Source organism: Sipha flava, unplaced genomic scaffold, assembly GCF_003268045.1.
Source record: "Sipha flava isolate LNK unplaced genomic scaffold, YSA_version1 325_pilon_pilon, whole genome shotgun sequence".
NCBI lineage: Eukaryota > Metazoa > Arthropoda > Insecta > Hemiptera > Aphididae > Sipha > Sipha flava.
In genome coordinates this window covers 785,155-802,496 of record NW_020273010.1, presented here as the reverse complement: position 1 = coordinate 802,496, position 17,342 = coordinate 785,155, and the positions used below count along the sequence as shown (strand labels likewise).

General features: G+C 29.6%; 1 pseudogene; it reads right to left on the bottom strand.

The window, feature by feature from the left end:
• Window positions 1-8,836: 8,836 nt before the first annotated feature.
• Window positions 8,837-12,068, bottom strand: LOC112686851 (annotated as a pseudogene).
• Between the last annotated feature and the right edge of the window lie 5,274 nt (window positions 12,069-17,342).

Sequence of the window (17,342 nt, the reverse complement as noted above, 5' to 3'; positions counted from 1 at the left end):
ATATAGAGTGAAATGGAAATTGTCGTTTATGGGTCCGACTGCGCAAGTTGGCCGCACAATAACTGTTTATAAGGATTTGAAATAATAACAAATTATTGTTTATTGTTTTTTAAAATAGTTTCGATTATAGTTTTATTCGACGTCGTCCATGACAACGATGAAGTATAAAAACCGTATCGGAACAAAACTACTGAATATATATGTCTACACGCATCAAGTATATAACATTCTTCCCGACGTATCCCTTAATCCTCACCATTGATATAAATCATATGAATAGACGGACGTTAATTTAATTAAAATTTCCCAGCTCGAATAGGTTATTGAACTAGGGTAAGTAATCGGAAAATAAATACAAACATATATAGTTGAGAATATAAAATAGTGACCCAGAGGCAATTATATGATTTTACAAGACACAAACAAACACACAGATGTACACAATATACATAATATACACAAAATACACATACGTGGAAAGATAATAGAATGTTCAGATGGAAACAGATTCTTATCCCAAACATTGTTGTTCACCAACACGAGCGAATACCATCCCAAAGGGGAAGGCTACAAAAAAAAAAAATAAATAAATAAATAAATAAATAAATAAACATCTCTAAATTATATTTAGAAGCGATTAGTCTCTTCTTCCTCTGCCCTGGCCGTCACCCTTCGATGACGTACCTCGTTCGGCCGACCGGAATGCGGCGGCAGCGGTCGACTGCGCCACGGCCATACGCACGTACATAAATGGATTGTACATTATACGTACGGTTATCAATCATACCGGAAACAAATGCAGTATCGAATGGGGCGAGAGGTTAAGAGAAAAAAATTCACCATGGATACCAACGTACCATCCCCAACAGCCACCGCGGTCGTAATATATTATCAATTTTAACCTTCACTCACGCCAATCTATCAAAACATTGTGCCTAGTAAAAAGTTAAAACTTTTCAAATAGATGGGAAACCAAGAACTATATTGTTCTCCGCATGCATCTCGCTGAGACGACACCACCGGGTGGGTTTAATTGGGAAATATCTTCAGCACAGGGCGAAGAAATTATTCGCGCAAGGTCTTAGGAAAATATAGACCCGTTGTGTTTTTAATTGTGTTTCGAATTTGTTAGTTTTTTTTCGGTAATTTATTGAATTTACAATTAAAAAGTAAATAAACAATTTTATGATAATTATGATTAATATATCTTAAAATATAATACCTAATTAATGAGCATAATATGTCATATTCGATATCATACCAATTTTTACGTAATTCTGTGTACCTAAGTTAAGTTTATTTATGTCACGAAAACTTACACATAAAAAATAAAAGTAAGTACGCGGACGAATCACGCGATGGTGTGAGAGATTTATATCGAAATCGCATGTATTCATCGTAACGTGACGTACGTTTCATTATAACCGGTCGTTCGTTAAAAATGCGAACTATTTCACAGAGAGTTTGTATTTCACCAATTAGGTTTAGGTTAAACATCGATTTTCTTTTTTTTCAAATTTTTCGGAAATTCGCACGGTATAGAAAGTTTACTTTTGTGAACCATGTTATCGTTTACTACATGGTTATTCGTTTAATACCGTCCAAAATGTCTGACTAGTTGAGTTTAACAGCTATTTCATAATTTGATATTTTTTTTGCTTACATTCACCTATTCTATTTCTTCTAAGAGCTTCAAAACATCCAGCTGTATTTAAGCATATTCCCGTATTCTATGATATTATTTGAATAGTGCAGCAGTTTTTTTGTTCAGTACCATGTCAGGCGAACGATTAAGATGGTTTATGAAGTACTGAGTTTAAAGAAATTTTACATTTTTAACATTACATCAAACGGTTTAGTATTCCACTCAAGTTCAAATAAAATATATAATTTCCGTTTGATCAAAGAAACCGTGTTTTTCTCTAGCGTTTATTTTGAATGTTTTACTTTGTTATTGCAATGAACAATTTTTAAACGAGTGACACTCGAACTAACATTTAATAAACGAAATCGTTCAACGTAAAACACCACATATTACACAATTCACACCGACGTGATCGGAAAGATGATTTTAGTTTACTGAAATCTAAATTATTGAAGACGAAAAAATATTATATATGGTATTTATTTATATATTAGGAGCAACCTATGCGAGACGACTATAAGTAAACCCAAGCGAAGTCCCCCGGTGACCGAACGATTTGAACCATAGGTTCGAAACCCATTTTTTCACTCAAGACTCTCGCGCCTACCACCCAGTGGTATGTCCAGTGGCCTAAGAAAACTCGCTAGCTAGTGCCCCTGCCAAACTTAGAAAAAAACGATTTTTAACCAATTAGAATTTGATGTTATGTTATTTTTTTAACCTTAAATTTTACTGTCCTTTTAAGTATACGATTTATAAATATAAGTTATTATTAGTGTTAATTTTAAACTTTGAAAATTTGCTTTTCTTGCTCTATGACTGGTAAATTCGTTGATAATTTTTTTATATGAAATTTTTATTTAAATTCCCTTGTGCTGTTGTCATAATTTCATCATTAAATTCATACGTAGTGTGTAGAAATAGACAACATCTACGGATTTCAAAAAGTATAATAGAAAAATGTCGATTATAGAACAAAAATACGACTTTTGCATAATTTTGCGTTCCTTTGCGTCCCCTCTGGCGTAGGTACAGTTCGCCATACCCTTGCTATGCCACTGGGTATGACATTCGTGGACATTGGCCGCTTGTTCTCGGTGTTATGTTCTTGTAGGCGCGCGCTGTTCAGCCACGCGGTGAATAATATTATTTACCAACATGTCCAATACAATATTAGCTCTGATGTTTTCGGATCTCCGGGTCTTCAAGTCTTTGTACAATGGCATTCGAAATTGGAAAACATTTCAAATTCAAAAGATAATTTTATTTAATATCGCCTTTAAGTCAACGGTGTCTGGTAAAACTGGAATAGCGAACGTGCAGTGCCACAGGAAAATTCTTATACATTGTATATTACCTGTTGTTACGGACGTTATCTCCTAAAACGTTGTTCCGGAATGATAAGAATAAATGTTTACTGACAAAGAAAAAAAATTCTATATAATTTATATTAAATACATAATGATATATTATTATTTATACATCTTGTTATTAATGATTATTTTCTTTTATTATAGTATAAAATAACGAATTATCCACATAAAAATTAAGAAGAAAAAAGTAAACGTAATAAAAACTGAATACAAAAAGTCGTTCGAGTTTATGTAATAACTGAACACGTTCTTTCCAAACACTATTGTACGTGGTACACCGCAAACATTTGTTTTCCAAAACTTCGTGAAACATATTTGTTTAACAGGAGAAGTAGACAATCTACCGTGAAACGCAAAGTATAATTTGATCCTAGTCCATATACTTCCCACAGTAGAGGTCTGCACGCGCGATCGCCACGACATCATTACTCAAAAATACGATTGCTTTCCAGTTCTGACTACGGCGCTACGATGCAACAATACCTGCTTACTACAAGAATAAAATAAAATGAATAAATTCGCACTACGTGAATACGTGATTACAATAATTTTGTTTTTTACTCAAAAATACAGAAATAATGTCAACCTTGAAATCGTGTATTATAAATTGAATATTGTTTGGGATTTCGTGCATAAATATGTACATATGTAGGTAATATATATTATGTGAACAAATGCATGCACTATGTAAGTAAGTAGTATATGGTGTACTAATCTGAATAAATTATGCTTGAAATAAATTATTGAAATAAAATTATATGAGAAACGGATTTTTATACACATTATATGTGGTTTATCAAATCCGACTGGTACAAAACACAGTTTCCAATGCACCTAAATAACAATTTAAAATATACGAATAACGCAAACGGACATTAGTTCACAATCGGGATTCCGATGTATTGCAGGTTTAATTAAATAGTCTGGAGCGTTTTATCATTAACCGTCTTCTCAGCACGTTTATACATTTCTCGGTCGGACGGCAAAACCGGTGTCATACGATGCGATTCGATATAGTGATTGACGACGGATCGTTCACCAAAAAGATCGTCAGTAACATTATTTACAGTGTACTATGTTCGATCAAGAGGTCTGGGCCTAATGGGTAAAATATATTTATATAATTGTATATTTTTTATTGAACCGAAAAAACAATTTTTTTCTTCTCCGTTCGAGTTAGGATGGCATATTATCGAGGGCTTTTGGTACCTAGTACTTATGTTGAATCCCGACTCCATCTTGGATAAATCGTAATTCCGTTAACAGTGCACACTGTAATCTATGTATATATATATATATATACTAATATACTATTACTGATTCAAAGGAGTGGGACTATTGCAGGATATGTGGCTTTATTACAACTTGTTGTCGTGGAACACCTGCAGCCGGTTAATAAATTAAGTTTTCTCAATCAGTTAACGATAAATTTTAGTATATGAACCATATATGTTCATGTTAATATTATGTTAAATTTATCTGTTTATCGTCCTCAAATTCATCATTCCGTTCGAAGAGAATGCATACTAACCTGGCATTGGTCAGATTATAAAACCAAATTCTACTTAGAAAAAATTACCCTCTAATAAAATGTAGTCCCTTCAATCGTATTAGTCAGATTTTTTAAAAAACTGAAAATTATATTTTCTGTTACATCTGTCACATCCACAATTATTTCGTTTGAAATTTACGGCCGTGGCTTTCATGAGAATTTATTTCGCAACCATAATAGGTACCTACTAACCCGAAAACGTTATGGATAATATATTTTAACTGAGGTTTCTGTATATTATTCGTATCCAAAACGAGTCATTTGATGTATTTTCACGAGAATATTATTCTTTGTTTGAAAACTCAGTTTTTCTGCTACTCGGTTTTTATACCCTCATAAATCACTAGTTCAAGCTCGTTCCTCGGCGCTCTTCAATTAATTTTTTCGGATCTGGGTTTGTTTAACCAATCCTATGTATAATCATACGTGGATTATAAGTAGTATTTATTTTCAACCCTATGGTTTATGCACAGAGTAAATCAAACGATAAAATATATTACAAAAGAAAAACGCAATACGTAATACGTAACGCCGTTACTACACTATATAGTCGAAAAGTATTAAACCACTTTTGTTCGGCAGTTATAAATTGATGGTAGAACAATACAGATTTCAATAATTTAATTTTAATCCAAAAACTCTATCGAATCTCAACACAATGCGTAGGCTAATAATCTAATCAGTAATCATTACTCATAGAAATATATTACTCTACTTTTACCGAAAGGATATTTTATCCTTTTAAGGACATTACGCTCCAGAATGATTTTAATAGTTCTCGAGGTTTAACACTATTGGATTAAAATTTAACATCTAAAGTTAGTAAAAAATATTTGGGTATTCTTTTTAACACTGAATTTAATTCTGACTCTCGTGATCATATGATATGATGTATAGCTTAAAAAACGATTGGTATTTTAATATGTATATTAAAAAATTTCAATCTATCGTCTTCATTGAAAATAATGAATTGCCCCGTTCACTATTGGAATATGCATTTGTCCTATGGGACCCTTAAATGGTTACTGATACCTGTCAATTAGAATGTGTTAAAAAACGATTTTTACCTTCCAGAGTTTTCATATTAATAATATATCATCCTCCTCACACACAAACCTTCTTTCATCTCATTATGAAAAATAATAATTAAAGTTTATAGAACTTTTACAAAATTCGGTAGATGGTCGTCTAATGCTTCCTTTCTTCTTTCTTTGATCAATTTTAAAGTCCCTTCCCTAATCTCTAAACATAATTTTCCTTATCTAGTTTCTACGTACACTACTAATTATGGTATATGTAATACCGTTGAACGTATGATAATGTTGGTAAACGATATACCCCTCAACAAAAATCATGAAATTAGACGTTTGTTCATTTTAATTTTTTATTTTAACATTATTGTTATAATATTAATATATTAATATATTCTTATATATTATATTTGTATTAACTGTAAAAACTAAAACATGTATTAAATCGCTGTATTGGGCCCGTTAGTAAATATTATATATATTAAAAATAAATTGCCATAATTTTTAGTCTATGGGATAAACTTGCATTGCTATATGTTATAATATGTTATATTAAGACGGGTTCGATAGTTCGATACAAATTTTATAATAATAACATATGCATATACAGATGTATATCTATAATAATAGCGATGGACCTAATGTATTTAGTATTAAAAGATATAATACCATATTTTTATTTTTATTTTATTTTTTATTTTATATTATTGATTTATATAATAATTAAATAAATGAACTATCTTTAGTATAATTTTTACTGCACCATTGAATGAAAATATAAAATATACACACTTATATCTAAATAACTGTTTAATTTAAAAATTTTTAATTTTTCTTAAAAAAAAGTGACTGAATAGCCATTTCTTAATTGTTATGATAATTTTCATGATTAAAATTTAAAATTAACTACGAAAAAAAAATTAAATATATAATACCTGAAACTTTGCTTTATTTTATCTTATTAATAATTAATGAATTGTATATTAAATAGTATAAATAAATAAAAACATAGTCATATACTTCAATCAAAAAAATATATAAATTTTATCAATAATTATAATTGATCATTATACAATTCTGTGTACAGACGAGTTTTTAAAATCATCAGTACCTAATGTCTTCCAGATTTAAATGTATAGTAATTTCTAACTGCAGTTAAAAGCTAAAGTTTAAACTAATACATCTCTCTTGAACATAGTACTTCTTAATTTTTTTAATACGTTAAATCGTTATAACACTAGTACCTATATTATTTTTGTTTAAGAACGTTTGGAGTTGATACAATTCCTTTATATTAAACTTATAACTTATTGTAAAACACGTAATAAGTATACGAATCAAATATTATAATTTATAATTCACACACACACACACACACACACACACATTTCATATTTCACTCGTCAATTAACATTTATAATTATATATCATTACTCTTATAGAAACAATCTATTGAGAGCAATCAATTTTTTACTCCAATCGGTATTGTCACTTTTCGATCGGTGTAAAATAATATAATGTATTATAATTTATTTTTATTCGGCAAAATCTTGAGACAACCAAATTGAAAATAGAGGACTACATTTGCACGGAAAAGATTGATTATATTAAATATTCTATTAACAACAGTGTCAAATTTGAGGAGTACCTAAACGAATTAGACACGCGCGATGCTGTAAAAAAGCAACAAAAATATAAACTATAATTTCTGCATTAAATTCACAAAAATAATAAATATATTATATGCTCAATGTTTTATTAACACTGCAACAAGACGGTTTTCATTACAGATTAAAAACGTCGTATAATCTTTTCGGTTCGTCTAATAATAGTATGTTCTCGTTAAAATAATAGCATTAGATTTTAATACTGTAATTAAAATCCGTCGTGTTATCATACGGTACACAACATTAAAACTATCTGATTTAAACGTATCGAAAAACTTCAGTACAGTAATTGGCTACAATCAATTGAGATGAATAATGGAAACAAGCCATTTGTTTGAATAGGTATCCGATGTACATAAAACGACCAAAAAGTTTTCCAACAAAATAAATTCATTGCAGTTTATTACTATTACGTTATGTATTCGATTAATTGCCCAATAAAAAATAATTATACGATTTGAATTTTTGCAAAAACAAATATTTGAATTTGTACATTACATATGTATGCACTACATCTTATTTTACTTAACGAATATTATGTAAAATACAAATTGTGATTTTTTCTCTATACTACAGCCTATTTCCAAGAAACCATTAATTATGAACTTCAAGGGAGAAAAGTAATAATATTACTTGTATATCTTATGAACAAAATAAAAATTACAAATATTTTTTTTTTTTGCAAATGATTTTCTTTTATACATAGAATATTATAATATAAGAATACAATTCTCTCACAATATATATTTATAAATTATATAATATATAATATAAAATAAAAAACAAGAGGATATACTTTATACGACTTTGTAATTTTTATAACCATCAGAAAATTAAAAATTTTGATAAGAGGTTTTGGAAGAGTTCGCAAAAACACTAAGTTATAAATAATTAAAAGGAATAGTCATATAGTTAATACAATTTGAATTGCATTTAGATCGACGAATTTTAGAAACCAGCTTTCATGTCTTAAACCATGAAAATCTAATATATTAATTTTAAGAATCCTACATCAATTTATAGCAACAGGTATAGAATTTCTTACATCAAAATATTTGTTAAATTAAAGAATTTTTATACTACTACTTTTTGTATCTAGTACAATATGCATGGTTGACGGTAGACTGTCATACTGGTATTTATATAGAGCAATTAATATATTTTTAATACACAAAGTTTTGATATTATATATATTTAGTTCCCGGTATAAATTTTCATAATTGGTAAACTTTGGTTTATTAAAACAAGAACTTAATTATACTATTTACAGGCAATATTAAAAAAATTGTATGTAAGTCATATGTCTGACCCCATAAAGTTATTCCATATTTCAATATTTATTGACCAAACGATACGTTTATAAATCTTGTTATTTGTATATTAACTATATGTTTTACATTATTGAAGTTATAAAAGAACTTACTTAGTAAATTGGTTAAAGCATATATATATATATATATACTTTTCTCGAGCTCTTTTAATTAAAGATCAATTAATTATGTACTTACTAGTATTGACATTAAACAATTCAATTGCAACTGTAAGTATATGTACGACATCTAGGTTACTTATTTTGCATTTATAATGCCGCCGATAAATGGTGGTTTATAATTTCCTTTCTTGTTGGCTTGATTGTTGATGGACTAGGAACAACATTTATAAACAACAATTATAATGTCATCTTCATCAGTGAAGTTTTCATTTGATATATAGTCCATAGACACAACTGTAAAATAAAAATTTCTTAGAAACATTGTATTTGAAAGTAATGATTTAAAATTATTAATTTACATTAATTTTAAAAATATAATTATAAAATAAAATAAGTACTATAGTCTATAATCACTATTCGTATAGAAATACGAAAATAATCTTCAGGAATTTTGGTATACTAATATTGAATTACCGACTAATCTTGGTATTTTTATTTTTCTTCATCATTCATGGATATAGATAATTTTTCTGATTTAGTTAATATTTCTTTGAAATTTCTTCAATGTTTTTTCGCATATCTTTCTCTTCACTTAGAAAAGTTTCAATATGTTCTACTGCTTCACTTAAATTGCATTTTACTGACTGTAATACTTTATTAACTTTACATAGTGGCAAAGTTATAGAGAAAAGTTCTGTCGCAGTTATCACGGATAAAATAAATCCACTTGTTGTTTCACACTTATATAACTGTAGAGCATTAGATGATGTTTCAATATCTACAAATAATTGTAATTCTTCTAATTTTGCAATAATAGGTTTAAATATTTCTGAAAATCTTAACATATCATTGTAATTTTCAACCCACCTAGTCTCACACATAAAAGTTAATTCAGTCCGTTTGGTTTGAGGTAGAAATTATTTACTTTTATATTTTAATAGTTCAGTTCGCTTAGCCGATAGTTTAATAACATTTCCCACAGGTTTTATTATTCCTATACTATTACGAATATGGTGAATATTTGACGAATGGGAAAGTGCTAAGCTTAATGAATGTGCGCTACAGTGGGTACAACCACGGATATATAAAAAATATAAAAAAAATAAAAATAGAAATGTATAAAAATAAATATAAACAATTGTTTTGTGTAACTATAGACTCAACCTTCTTGTTAAATAGTTCTAACTCCCGAAAAACCCATGCATTAAGTACATCGATTGTTCCTTCGAAATACTCGTTAAATTGAAAATGTATTATAATTATAACGTGTACAAATATAATATAATATTATTCTGTACAAACGAAAGAAAATGTTTTTTTCAAGATTAGGTGAGGTATTCTTCTAGATATTGTTTAAAATATTGTGTACTCGAAAAATGTATCAAAACACGCTTACCGAAACTTTTACTTGGAAAACAAGAGAAAATACTCCGGAATTTCATATTTAAATAAGAAATATTATGTGTATTTTAAAATATGTTTATTGTCAATTTTATCGGGATGAAGAGAATTTCAATAGTGTTTAACTTTTTTGAAAACACCGAAAAATATTATAAAACTATTAAACAAGATTATTTTTGCTCGATAATATTGTACAGTGTTATAATAATTATTATTATGGTGGGGATTTATATGTAAATATAATACATACTTGTCATAATTGATAGTAATCAAATGTTTCTTCTATAGAAATATCTGTTAGTTCTATCTGAATGTTTTGAGCTATGGTTGAATATTAAATATTTGTTTATGTTTAAGGTTATTTAGATATTTTTACTTCTATTACAAATTTTTGTTAAATAAATAAACACTTTCCATTTAATCCTGTTAAAAATATACTAAAAATTACTGACTGCGCCAGTCGTGTACGTTGCAAGGCTCGATTCGCTATGCACTGTTAATATTAGATTAGGTTAGATGTACATATATTGGTTAAGCTTAATATTCATAAACGAACGTGCCATGTATGTATTATATGCCGTAGCATGTGGTCGTTGTGGTAGTCATTGATGATGAGTATCCTATACTATAACGAATTAGTTTAATGTATTTATTAAGGTATATACAGTGCGCATGCACTGACGATCTAAGATCAATAGCCCGGTGAAGGGTATTGTGTCCCTGTTATATAGGGACGTGTGGCGGCATGGACTGTAGACCGGTCCTTTAAAGATAAGTCTTTACTGTTCGATCTTTGTTGTTCGTGTGGGTATCGAAGAAACCGTTATTAATTTATTTAAAATGGTTTAAAATCACGTAAATACGAATAGTATACATTATTATAAAATATTTGTGCCGTCTTTTACAACTGAATGATGCACACCATTAAAATTTTCAACTTTTTCAACGATTTTCAACAATTTTTCAATTCGTTTCATGATTGCGAATGTCTTAATACCGATTAGTATTGATTTTGAAAGATTTTTTTTAACGCAACGCCAACTTATACATACCAAATTTAAAACCAAATTTCTGCTCTAGTGGAATTTAAAGTTACGAAAAATTAAATGCTCTTGGTTTTTAATTATATTTGTTAATCCATTTTAACTTGTAAGTTTAAACTGATACTGCAAAATAAATAATATGTACTAGCTTCACTATAAGGTTCACAGAGAGAAGTGAGAATTGTCATAATCGCAATGTTTGTGAACTACAATTAAGATGACATGGACCGATATTCGATAATATCAGTAGGGATGTAACGTGAAATTTGGTAAATAATGATATAGGAGTGCACAATCATGAAATACGAAGCATAATCGAAAAATAAGAGCCGGTTTATCATAAAAAAAATTATAACCTTATGAAATAGGTTTTATTAGCAAATTTAGTTTCCTACTAATCATTTTCACTTTTCCTCATAATCGCCGATTACTTTTAAGCATTTATCGTACTGCTTCACCAGCTTATTTAACCGATCTACATAGAATCTCTTCACCTGTAAGTTGAACCAGTTTTCAACGGTGATCTGAAGTTCCTTGTCATTTTCAAAGCGTTGTCCACCGAGCCATTTTTTGAAATGTAAGAAAAGGAAGTAGTCACTAGGTGCAAAGTCGGGACTGTACGGTGGGTGGTTAAAAAATTCCCAACGAAAATTTTAAATTTTCTCTTGGGGCTTGGCTGCAGTGTGAGGACGCGCATTGTTGTAAAGGAGGATTATACCGGATCAATAAATTTTTGGTATCCAAGTTTTTCTATGACACTTATGTAGACAGTAGTTCGTCCAAGGTTAGGAAATTTATCAGCCAGGGTACTAATCGTCAACCGACGATCAGATCACAGTTTTTGTTCCACCAAAGAAACAATTTCATCTGTTTGCCTACTAGGCCTACCACTCCGCTCTTCGTCACGAACATTTGTTCGTCCATTTTTGAAATCATAACACCATTGTCTTACCTTTTCTTCGCTCATTATAGTAGGTCCATAAACTAGTCATAACTCTCGATGAATTTCAAAAGCTGAAGATCCTTTTGCACACAAAAATCTTATTACAACGCGAACTTCACAGCTGGCGAGAGCAACGATTATCACGGACATTGTCTACTGTACGCACAACTAGGAAAATTACTACTGAATCAAAACAACGTCTGAAATAACTGCATGAGTAGTGCACGTACAGATATGCACAAGTTTGAACGTGTTATGACTTGTCGATTATGAAATATAAGTGATCGGCCCCAACTTTTCGAATATGCCTTGTAGTACAGTTTGGCAACGGTCACACAGTTTTATTAAAAATATTTCTAGTGCAAATGGGCTATAGAAAAAAAAATGTGATGGGTGCAAGTGGTGGGCTATTCCGCTCCCGCGAGCACTCCATACGGATGGTAATAAGACGCGTATGAAAATGTAACACATTATACTATAACAATATATGCGGTACAGCCGTGATGCGTCATTTAAAACGATTCTCGCTAAATGTTAAACCATAGTATTACATTTAGGTTAGTAATGAGAATTAAATCCGTATTCTTCGAAAATCCTATTAAGCCAAATTTCGGATTTGTCAGATTTATAAATTATGAAATTATTATTATTATTATTATCTGAATATTGAGTTTGATATTTTTGAAGTCTGTACACTAATCAAAAATTCAATTTATAACAAAATTAGTGTAGTCATCAAAACTTTCATTGCAAGTCATAAAAACATTTATTAATTCTAGTTAAATTTTTGAAATTTGAAAACCGAATTTATATTAAATTCTAAAGATTCTGGATTTTTTAAATTTGGAATGACCAGATTTTGTCTATCTCTAATTTAGTTAAATGTATATTATGACGTATAAGAAATATATCATGCGTTACCCAAGTAATTATGTGCTATCGAAAAGTTGATTTCGTCAACTTTTCAAGGTGTGTTTTTTTATACACTGATTGCAATAGATTCTACGGTAAAATGAAATTATAATATGTGACGAAGTTTTGATAAGTAGTAAATAAAGAACAAACATACGTGAAATATAATGGTATAATATGTTTTAAAAATGTCTAGGTAAAAATTTCCATAAAAAAATTTCCGAGTAAAAACGTTTATATACAAAAATGTCCACATAAAAAAGTCAATTTTCATATAAAAGTAAGACAAGTTGATTATCAGATAAAAATGTTAATATAATTATAGTCAAAATAACAAAATAAATTATTAAAAATAATAATGTAATTTTTATTAATTTGTATTTAAATATTTTTTATTTTATTAGCAATATTTTTAAAAAGTTCTCAATTTATTTCTCTTAATTTTCAAAATCAGTACGCAGAGTTGTTTTGTTTTTGTACGTATATATAATATTTTCTATTTTTTAAGGAAAAAAATTATTATTGGTATGTGCATGATGTGAACACAAGAACATTACATACAACATACAATGTCTTAATGCATAAATATATTTTCATCTGTCCTTGATGGTACTTGGACAATTTTGTATAAGGTTATTTTTACTTGAAACTTTTTTTGTGAAATTTTTTACCGACCTCCACTTTGAAGAGTACGTGCTATGTGATAAAATACATGGCACGGTGCTTAATAATATTTGTTTACAATGGAATTCCGGAAAAGTACACGGTACTGGAAGGTGTGGTATCAGAAATCTCGTACGCGAATTCGTATTTTATTGCTCTATGTTCGGAGGATAAATATAAATAGAGGAAAAATATCCCATAATGCAAAAAAGTAGGTACGCTGTCCGCGAGGATTACGTATGCGGCCATTCCACGCAGCCAGTATACAGTGTGTTCGTAGTGTATGAAAGACCTCATTTCGTAGCCGAAATTACAAGAGTATAGTCATTCAGAGAAGAAAGAGGGCGCAAAAATTATTAAATATCGCAACTATAACCAATATGACTTAAACGTGATATGCAGTAAAATTTTTCTTCATACATCTATAACGAGATATTGGTTGTTTTATTACTCACGTTTTCCCGCCCTTTCCCTCGCATTCAGGACCATGGATTTTGGATGGCCAAACTTTTTTGACATACTGATCGCAAACTCGCATACATGGTGTACCGTATCGTTTTTTTTGTTATTGTTTTTTCCCCGTCAATAACGACCGACCAACTTTTAAGCATGGCATAGGCTTCTATTATACACGTTATTCATTATGAGTTTAATTTTTTTATATTCTTCATTTAGAATATGTACACAGAAAAATTGCCTTCCATCATTATTGTTGATATTATAAAAATTGCTACTATCTACAAAAACGAAATGTAAATAACGAAACAAAATTATCGAAAAATAATCCAAAATTTTGAGTTTTCGAACACCAATACATTTCCAGAATTTCCAGTTGTTTAATATCTTTATTTTTTCATTTTTATATTACATAAACATTTTATTAAGGAAAAAATATTAATTTTTTTTCTGTGTTAGTTTTATAAGTAATAACAACATAAATACTTAATATATTATTGTTTATTAGTTAATCGTTTCAAAAGATGTTATTCTCTGAAAACACAAACGAATAACACCAAATCCATAATAAAATAATATTATGTTATTATATTTATACTATGGATACTTTATTACTCACTGCTTGTTTTGTTTTGTTGAAGAAATATTGCTTTTATATATATATATATACATATATAATATGATACACAATTTGATTGTTTTACTTGTGTTTTACAATTTTTTTATGTACAGATTTAATATTTTTAACGGAAAAACATGATGATCCGTTTTATACGTGTATGGTCTGCCATACAAATTCAAAAATTGCGCGTTAGCACACGTATGGAATACTACATTTAGTAACACGTCATGCAGCTCATATCGAAAGAGTTTCATTTTAACGTTGTAGAATCCGTGGCCAAAGAGAAGGAACAAAACAAAAAAATAAAAACCACACATCGTTGACATTGTCTTAAAATAGTACCTTATATATTAAAAATACCGAAACGACAGAGTAACAGACGAGAAAAAATGTATTACGTCGAAATATAGTGTAAAATTTATTTTTAGGCTAAAGTTAACGACGATTGCAGTTGGTTACGAAATAAAAATGTGTTTTTATGTGTACACGTATAAAAAATACATAGATGGAAAAAATATAGAAACCCGTTGAAAAAGTATCGTGACTATGAGACCGCTTTTTTACAAGATGTGAAATTAATTGGATAAGGCAGCAGGTGTATGTACTAGAAAACGATCAAGCGTGTAGGTGGTCCGTTCAGTCGAAACAATGTACTATAATAATTTCAGTAATCGCGGAATTCTTGTGGCTTTCCTCCTACGATTCTCTTTTGCCGTGTTTAGTAGCATAAATGTGGACATAACATTATTATTAATCCATTCAAGTATTACGGTTTCGTGTACTGAGTTCCTAGGTATTTAAAGTTTGTATCGTTCTCCATACAATGCGCATTGAAGCCGTGAAAATGTTGATTTATCAAATTCCCAAGGCAACGTTATGTTATAGTGTAATATGTAACCATATGCGAATTTAATAAAAACAGTGTACCCTGCAATGGTATTTTACTTGGTACGATATTTGTTTCGTTTCCGAATTTATATTTTTTGTTGGTTACGCTGAATGATTGTGATCGAATATTGTTTATAAAGGCGAAAAACATTTATAAAAGTATGTACAATGAAAAAACAATATAAAACGCTCTTGTATTAAAGTACAATGGTTAGGTATACAAAACCACAAACTTATACCATCTGAGTGGTCAATCTATTTTTGAATAATTTTTTCGATGAATATTTATTAATAATTATTATTTATTTACTTGGTGATACCGACTTGATGTTAAGGACGTATATGAAGCCCAATGCGATCTACAACAAAAACGACACCACCGCCATAGGACCATATTGGAGAATTCCAGTCACTAGTTCTTCGGCGGCCAGATGTCAGCGATCCTTTGTGCGATAATTGAAACTGACAAAATGTAATTTAATCATACCATCTGGGAACTCTTGACGTTTTTTGCGAGTTTGATCTATATATAAGTAGTCGTTTACACAACTTATCACGAACAGGGACAACGTTAAACAAAATTGATATGTAGTTGTTACCAAAATCTACAGTCTGTCAATTCAAAATGTACAGATTAAAAAAAAAAACTAATTTATATCTTCGTATAATACAGCGGTTCCCAAACTGTGAGGCGCGCCTCCCTTGGGAGGCGCAAGCTTTAGGCAGGGGAGGCGCGAGCCGCGTGGTAAATATTGATATTTTTGAATCAACAATAATTTTGTTGAAATGTCATAACTATTCCAAACAAATATTTCATACTGATGAAAAAAAATAATAATAAACCAAATTACTCTATAGAATTGCTTATCTATGTATTATAAAATCAATAGTATTACTTAAAGTCGCGTTATATTCGTACAATAATATACTTGATTCGGTGATTTCCATAAATGTCGTTACAGCATTATCGCATTATCGATAACCGAATATTATTGCGTCTACTCTACCTAATAGTGTAGAATTGTAATGAGTAATGACCAATATTAATATATTTGCACGGCAATAGCAGCAGTAGTCGTCGTGAATGAACCGTACGTAAGGTGTATTCGTCATTTTCGAATTGCGCATTATCAACTCGTGTTTTATATCTTTTCTGGAAAAATGGAAAAATTTCTTAATATTAAGAGTACAACCAAGCGTTTAAATGAAGACAACAATAAAGAAGAAAATAAATGTAAGTTCAGAAAATACGATGATAGTTATTTAGACTTTGGTTTTACTTACATTAAAATAGACAACGAAGAACGTCCGAAATGTGTTATTTATTTAAAAGTATTAGCTGCCGATAGTATGATTCCAAATAAATTAAAGCGTCATTTTGAAACTAAAAATGGATCGTTAATTAATAAAAAACGTGATTATTTTGTAAGGCAACGTGAACAATTAGAAAAACAATCAACCAGTTTTATTAAACAGACAAGTGTTCCAACCAAAGCACTTTTAGCTTCTTATAAGGTAGCATTTCGTGTTGCTCAGAGTAAAAAACCTCATACAATTGCTGAAGAACTCATTTTACCATCAGCAATTGATATGGTTTCTACTATGATCGGGGAATCTGCTGCAAACCAACTTAAAAATATTCCCTTGTCTAATAATACAATAAGTCGGCGAATTCATGATATTTCTGAAAATATAAATGAACAGCTTATTAGTA